Here is an 8136-nt window from a genome sequence, read left to right as displayed (position 1 = left end):
CCTCCCCCCTCCCAAGCTGTTTTCCTGCATGAAAATAGCACTTGGGGGGTGATTTATTTCCCAGTTTTTCCTGCTCCGCATGCATCCTGTCCTTAACAACAGCCTTGCTCCGAGGAATTTCAGACAGACGATATAATCCGGAAGGAGGAACAGTTCCCAAACGGTTTCTGGTCTGTCATTTCAGACAGAACCGTTTTAGAACCGGTTCCCTTCCGGAATATATTTGTAATTTCAGACACAAACGCTTCTGTCCCGTTTAGGAAACGGGGCTGAAGCGTTTTACCTGTCAACCACTTCCAAGTAGTCTTCAGTTTCCTCTCCCGGTTCCGATGTGCTTTTTCCCACCGTTTTTCGCTCGCGCGGGCGATCTCCGGAGTTTTTTTGACGTTTGCTTTATAGCGCTATAGTGGAACAGCAGTATATCAACGCCATTGGAATGCCTGGAGTGTTTTGTTATAGTGCTATAGCACTATAGCGCTATAAAGCGAACGTTCAAAAAAAAAAGCCGGAGGTTTTGTTATAGTGCTATAGCACTATAGCGCTATAAAGCGGACAGTTCAAAAAAAAAAGCCGGAGATCGCCCGCGTGGGCGAGAAACGGCGGGGGAAAAGCGGGAAAAAGCGGTGCAGTTTGAAATGGCAAACCACTTCAGATCCAGCTCTTTACTGGAAGGGGAACGCCATGTGTGAAATGGCAGCCCTATACCGGTTTACTCCATGACGGATCAAAAACAGCTTCAAAACAGGTTAAAAAGGGTAATGTGAAATTCCTCTCCATGTTCCTGCATTGTGCAGGGGGTTGGGCTAGATGACCCTAGAGGTGCCTTCCAACTCTATGATTCTATGTGGAACAGCAAACATGGGGAAATAACTCTCCCCCAGGGCTGTATCTGTGGTGGGAAGGAAAACTTGGGGGAGAAGGCAGGGCTTTGTCCCCCCCCCCCCCCCGCAGCACTAGCAGCATTCCAAGCCCATTTGGGCTCTCCTTTACTTTTAAAAAGCCATTCCCCACAGCTCCGGTGTGGTGGATCCAGGGTACCCAGCCAGACCTGACACATTTCAAAACCCAAATGTGTAGTTTGGCCCTGACCGTCTCTCTACGCCGCTGGTTCTTCTACCAATGTTTTCTCCCTGGGTTCTGTGAGGATTTTTCATGTAAACAGGGAATCGGATGATTATATTGCTATAAAGCTTGTATAAACAGAGCAGTGAGCCAACGCCAATGGCGGGCACGGTTTGTGAGAAAGAGTTGAGTGCACACAGCATGCCAAAGGTCTGTGTTTGTTATAGCAAGTTTGCCCATAGCCCAGCTTTAGAAACTCTGAGGCTGCACTCAGAAACCACATTTCACTGACTTAAGTTTCTGACCTTGCGAGCACACCCCGCTTTCCCCCTCTCACATAGACAATCGCTGGTAAAAACTAACCCCAGTTACCGTGATGCACATGATTTAATCAGAGCTTGTTCTACCTCTTCAGACTAAGGTCTTGTTTTAGGATCTCAGCTAAAGGAGCCAAATCCCTCCCACTAACCTGCATGTCCGCATTGATACATCATGGGTAAAAGAAATTAGTTTTTAAGTGTAGGTCTCCATGTGAGAGAAGAGGACCCTGCAGGATATCTGAGTCCATGCAGTTCAATATGGCAGAAGAAGAAGAGTTGGGTTTTATACCCTGCTTTTCTCTACCCTAAGGAGTCTCAAAGCAGCTTACAATCACCTTTTCTTTCCTCTCCCCACAACAGGTACCTTGTGAGGCAGGTGGGGCTGAGAGAGTTCTGAGAGAACTGTGACTGGCCCAAGGTCACCCAGCAGGCCTCATGTGTCTCAGAGTAATTGCCTTCCCTTCCTCTCCCCACAACAGGCACCTTGTGAGGCAGGGTGGGCTGAGAGAGTTCTGAGAGACCTGTGACTGGCCCAACGTCACCCAGCAGGCCTCATGTGTCTCAGAGCAATTGCCTTCCCTTCCTCTCCCCACAACAGGCACCTTGTGAGGCAGGTGGGGCTGAGAGAGTTCTGAGAGAACTGTGACTGGCCCAAGGTCACCCAGCAGGCCTCATGTGTCTCAAAGCAACTTCCAATTGGCTTCCCTTCCTCTCCCCACAACAGGTGCCTTGTGAGGCAGGTGGGGCTGAGAGAGCTCTGAGAGAACTGCTCTTGAGAACAGCTCTGAGAGAACTGTGACTGGCCCAAGGTCACCCAGCAGGCTTCAGGTGGAGGAGTGGCAGAGGTCGATTCGGGGGGGATCGCGGGGGATCGCAGTTCCCCCGGGTGAGGTGTGGGGGGCAGGGCACACGACGAAGACCCGCTCCCTGCTTCCGGCCGCCCCGCTTTCGGCCCTCATTCAGCCAGGAGGAGGCAGGAGAAGAGGGAGGGTAAGTTGCTTCCTCTCCGCCTCTCCCCACCCCTGCCTGCCTGGAGCCAGGGAGGGCCTTGGCGGGGCTTTTGGGGGTGGAGCCTGAGTGGTGGGTTTAGATTCAGAGGAATTAGCTGTGTTAGTCTGTTGCTGCAAAATAGTCCAAGAGTTCAAATAGCACCTTTAAGACGAACCTTTAAGACTAAGACTAACTGAGTGGTGGGTGTGGCCTTATGACACACTTCCTGTGATGGCAGGGGGTGTGGCCTTATGACACACTTCCGGTGATGGTAGGGGGTGTGGCATATGCTAATGAGTTATGCTAATGAGTTCCCCTAGCTCTTTTTCTACGAAACAACCCCTGAGGAGTGGGGAACCGAACCTGGTGCTCCAGATTGGAGCCTGCTGCTTTTAACCACTACACCACGCTGGCATCTGAATGTAGTCTTAATTTTTTCAGGTTAGGAAATAACCTTCCCTATGCATGTTCCTTCTTTTGCCGAGTAATATTTTGTGACAGAAAAGGTAAAATGGAACTTCCAAGCACATGCAGCTGCAGTATGTTAAACCAAACCATTCGTCCATCTAGCTTAGTATTGCCTGCTCTGACTGGCAGCTGCTCTCTGGAGCCTTTTGCAACCCCAGTTACCAGCGGTCCTTTAACTGGGCATGCCAAGAACTGACCCCAGTGCCCTCTACGTAGAAAGCAGATGCTCTACCACCGAGTCACGATCACTCCACAGCTTGGGATAAATATAACCTGCCATACAGTATTTCTTTTGAGCTACAAAAACGATCTGATCTGATTGTTTTTCCTCTATGACTTATACCTGGCATACATTTCACAGAAACGACGCTTCTGTTTTTAGGCTGAGCTGAATAGTACCTGGCCTGGGTGCAAGGTCTGTCAATAACAATGAATAGCAAGTGTTCCATATGCAACCCCAGACTTTCTGGAAATAAACTGATCTGTTTGTATTTATAGGACAGAGCAGCCGACACTGTATGCAGCCCCATGTGACAGACAGTACACAAGTTTCAACAGCGCAAGGGGGGGGGGGGGAAAGGTGAGAGACCACAGATCCATCGTGTAACAGAGACTTCAGGAAAAGATAGGAGAACAAAACTGGGCAGTGTTACGAAGTTGAGCAGAGGACTAACAGAGACAGGTGGTCTTGTTGCCTCTGTCCTCAGGCAAACCCACAAGAGAATATCACAGCCCTAGACCCAAGGGGGCGGGGATCCTTTGCAGCTCACGGGAAGCCAGCTCCAGTCGGGAATGTAAACAGCTCGGAAAATGATCTGTTCTTTGGAAGCTGGTTTGACAGTTAAATCTCATCATCGCCTTTTGCTTTGGCGGTCCTGGATGGAGCTGAGTATTCACAAGCCCACTAAAGGGCCACGAAGATGCACAGCTTTCCAGCAAGCAAATGACAGTAGATTTGCTTGGCCATGTGCTGTTCCCCTTTCCTGAAGTAGTGAGGCATGCAGGGTTCTCTGGGGGCCGGGGGAAACAACCCAGAGAGCTGTGTGGGCCTGGGGCATTTTTGTGGAAATCTGTTTCTTCGCCAATGTACAGTTGAGGAAGGCATCTCAGGCCCAGTTCCCAGCACATGTCAGTGGGATATGCATTTGTATGATAAGTAAACAAAACCCGAACTGACAAACCAGTGCTTATTAATATTGTTATGATAGCTAATCTGCACTGACATCATACCAACAAGTTGGCAACACTTAGAAATCTTCAGATCTCAATGTTTTTTGGATACCTAGCCATGTGCCTCAGTGTTCACAGAACAGAAGAAAATAGCAGTAGCTGTCTCACTGACAGGGATACGATCTAGTCAGTACAGTTGCACAGATCTTGGCACTGAAAGGGACTGCAAGGTAATAGACACCAGTACCACAATGGGCACTTTTACACATGCTAAACATGGCAACTTTCAATGCACTTTAGCGATCATCCGCAAGCGGATTTTGTCATTCCACACAGTAAAATCCAGGCCCAAAGTTCATTGAAAGAGGATTAAAAGGGCATTATTCAGCATGTGTGAAAGCACCCAATATAACTTTGGGAGGCCGTTTATTGTGTGTAAGTGGAAGAACGCCTGCAAAGTAACATCAATGAACAGCCATTACAGCTGTTCGAAACCCACCGCGGTCGGGGTGAGCTCCCGGCCCACGTCCCAGCTCCCGTCCACCCAGCGGTTCGAAAGCATCATAAATGCAAGTAGATAAAGTGGGTACCTGCCCTAGGTGGCAGGGGTCACCCCTCCTCCTTGTGAGGTAGAGGGTTTGGTGGTGGCGGCGGCAATAATGGCGGCGGAGCAGTTCCTGGCAACCCAGTGGAGCAACGTCGGAGGTGGAGCCCGGAGAAAGTGGAGCCTTGGAGAGCGTGGTGACATGCGGCGCAGCACAGCGGAGCCATCTGTGGACAGTAGCCAGAACTGCAGCCAACACAGAGCCACGCACCAAGACGAGACCGGCCGAAGGAAGCTGCTCAAGGAAGATCGGCTCCAGGAAGGGCACCAGGACGCCAATATTTGAAGCCGCGGAAGGAAGCCGCATGACAACTAGCCCAGGGTGCTGGTAGGCAGTCACCACCCTTTAGACAATGTGGCCCTAGTCAGGTTAATTGGTTGGTTAGAACCACTATGTAAACCGCCCAGAGACCCTTCGGGGTCAGGGCGGTATATAAGTTGAAGGTATAAATAAATAAATAAATATAAATTAATAAATCCTAGGCCATCAGGACACTCCTTTTCTGCTTGGTCTACTTCTCTCCTTGTGTGTTTTATCCTCCCTTTTTTGCACTGGTCATCATTTTCTTCTGTATATGTGTTATCCCACCTTGGGCATTTTCTCTATGAGTGCTTGTGTGTGTTTCTATTTACCATCCCCTTTCCTCTTGTGTGGTACGTGTGCATAGCTCTGCCTCCTTGAGCAACCATGGTGTAGTGCTTAGGGATGCCAGCCTCCAGGTGAGACCTGGGGATCCCCCGGAATTACAGCTCATCTCCACACTACAAAGATCAATCACCCTGCAGGAAATGGATGCTTGGAAAGTTGGACTCTATGGCATGGTACCCCACTGAGGTCCCTGTCCTCCCCAGGCTCCATGTTCAAATCTCCAGGAGTTTCTCAACTAGGATCTAACAAACTTACCCCCCATCCCCCGCTGGAGGCCGGGGACCTGGCCACCCTAGTAGTGGTGCCAACCAATGCTCCCTCTAAGCGGTGGAGTCTTGTGAACAAAAATTCTACTTTGTGAGTTACCGGCATTAAAGTTGTGAGTGAGCGATTTGGCGACTGCATAAATTAGTTTGGAGTCATCCGTCCTCAGCTAAGACAAAAATGTGTGAGCCAAAGGCTAAAAAACTGTGAGCTAGCTCACACTAACTCAGCTTAGAGGGAACACTGCTGGCCACCCTGCTTAAAAATTCCAAAGATGCCTGTGGGCTCAAAAAACGTGGGGACCCCTGCTTTCTCTACGCTCCCTCTCCACCTGAAGCAGTGTTGCTTCTAATGTGGAGGAACAAATATTTCTCTTGCCCCCATGAGAAATCAGGCAGCCCTGCAGCCTGAGATGCGAGTCTCAGGACTTGGAAGTACGTCGTTATATTTGCTTCTTCCCCACCCCCAGCCCTGTGGGAGGCAGGGGTCATTTCCTGCAGGAGCGGTAAGGAGCCCAGGGGGTAGGCACATGCAACAAGCCCCGTCCCCTGCTCCCAGCAGCCCTCAGTCAGGCCACGAGGAGCAAGAAGCAGCTAGGTAAGTTGCAGAGCCGGGCCCCCCAGCCCACCTTCAGGTACAAGCTCTCCCTCCTCTGTGAGGGCAGATCTGCTCGTCCCCCCCCCCATAGCTAGCAATCCAAAACAGTCCAGTGGAGCCTGAGCGGTGGGTGTTGCCTTCTGACACACTTCCGGTGATGTCAGGGGGTGTGGCATATGCAAATAAGTTATGGTAATGACTTATGCTAATGAGCTCCTGCACCTCTTTTTCTACGAAATGACCCCTGGTGGGAGGCATTGTGCCTGCAGACTGAGGTGGATGGACTTCCGACTTATAACGTGGGCGAGTCACGAAACATCCATGATGAGGACATGAGAGTTCTTCTCAGCAGGGTTAGAATAAGACTGGAGAGAGAACTTCTCATGGAGAGTCATGTAAAACTGGATTTTTAGCCACTTTGATCAATCTCTAGAAAGGAAGCATTTAAACAAATGCTAAATAATAGATGTATTCTACATCCCCCACGGTAACATGGCAATGCCTCTGAGAGGAGTATTTTGCCAGGCTTCAGGATCCGTATGTCACATCGCCACACTGCCACCGCCTGGCCGGAGACATCCACTGCAGGGATTTTTGTAGCCGAGAAGTTCTTTTGCCTTTTTCCGACCTCGACCAGGAAGTCCCGACCATCAGCTAACACCCTCCCACAAGGGAGATTGGCGTGCCCACCCTCTCTAAGGAGTGGTTCCCATTTTATCTACTCGCTGAAGCTTTCAAATCGCTGGGTGGACGATGAGCTGGGGACAACAGGCTGGCTGCTCACACCAGCGCGGGGCTCGAACTAACACAGTTCGGATGTTAAGACAGTGGGATATACCCACTGTGCCACTGCTCCCGTATTGAAAACACTGATGAGCTGACTTTCTTCCTTAGAGAGCTCAAGGCAACTTACAAACATACAGATAAAACACACAGAAAATGCATAGAATAAAAAATACAACCAAAATTTAAAATAACTACTCGGGACTGCTACTAAACTTAACCAAATGCAGTCCTAAATAAAACTGTCTTCAACTGCCTCCTAAAGATCAAAAGTGAAGGGGGCCAGGTGCACCTTCCCGGGGAGGCTGTTCCATCATCATGGGGCGGCCACTGCAAAGGCCCCCTCTCATGTACCCACCAAGTGAGCTTCTTTGATTGATGGGACAGTCAGGAGCGCCTCCCCTTGTGATCTTAACTGGCTCTCAATTAACCTTAATTAATTCGTCCTAATTAACCTTAATCCCAATCTATATCCATCTGCCCTAACCTGGATAGCCGATCTCATCAGATCTCAGAAGTAAGCACAGCTGGCTCTGGTTGGTGCTTGGATGGGAGGCCATCAAGGAATACCAGGGTCACTACGCAGAGGCAGGCAATGGCAAACCACCTCTGAACGTCTCTTGCCTTGAAAACCCTACTGGGCCACCAGAAATTGGCCGGGACTTGATGGCGCTTTTCTCCACCCCCACCATACCCATGAGGTCTAGAATGTGGCTTCCTTTAAAAATGAAAGCTCAATTTCCCAAGGTTCCACTCTACGGACACATATGGTCACCTTCAAGCAAGAGTGAATATTCCCAGGCAAAACAGAATTTCTCCCAAACTTAATGGAGAGACACTGTGGCTCAGTGGAAGAACCTCTGCTTTGCCTTAAAAAGGTCCCAGGTTCAATCCCTGGCATCTCTAGTTGAAAGGACTAGGCAGCAGGTGACAGAGCCTCTGCCAGTCTTAGTAGACAAAACTCACCTTGATGGGTCTGTGTTACGTACTGAGCCTGAACTGTCCAGGGCTCTTTTTGTAGAAAAAGCCCAGCAGGAACTCATTAGCATAATAGGCCACACCCAACACCAGAAACTCATTAGCATATTAGGCCACACCCCTGCCAGCACAGCTCATTAGCACATTAGGACGCACCCCCATGTTACCAGAAGTGTGGTTATCCAGCCACACCTACCTTTTGCTTCTTATTCTATTTACTTTGTTTGTTGTCAAAACCCAGGGCTTTTTTT

General features: G+C 49.7%; 1 protein-coding gene across 1 annotated transcript in view; it reads left to right on the top strand.

Moving 5' to 3' along the window:
* The window catches only part of KLHL38 (kelch like family member 38), a 26179-nt gene extending 20158 nt beyond the window's left edge, over window positions 1–6021 (top strand). Inside the window, exon 5 of the mRNA XM_015428958.1 lies at window positions 6008–6021. The gene's annotated coding sequence lies outside the window, so the exon portion shown is untranslated. The remainder of the gene's footprint in view (window positions 1–6007) is intronic.
* Window positions 6022–8136: the final 2115 nt, after the last annotated feature.

This window comes from Gekko japonicus, unplaced genomic scaffold, assembly GCF_001447785.1.
Source record: "Gekko japonicus isolate JY-2015 unplaced genomic scaffold, Gekko_japonicus_V1.1 scaffold1004, whole genome shotgun sequence".
NCBI lineage: Eukaryota > Metazoa > Chordata > Lepidosauria > Squamata > Gekkonidae > Gekko > Gekko japonicus.
This window is presented reverse-complemented; position numbering and strand designations above follow the sequence as displayed.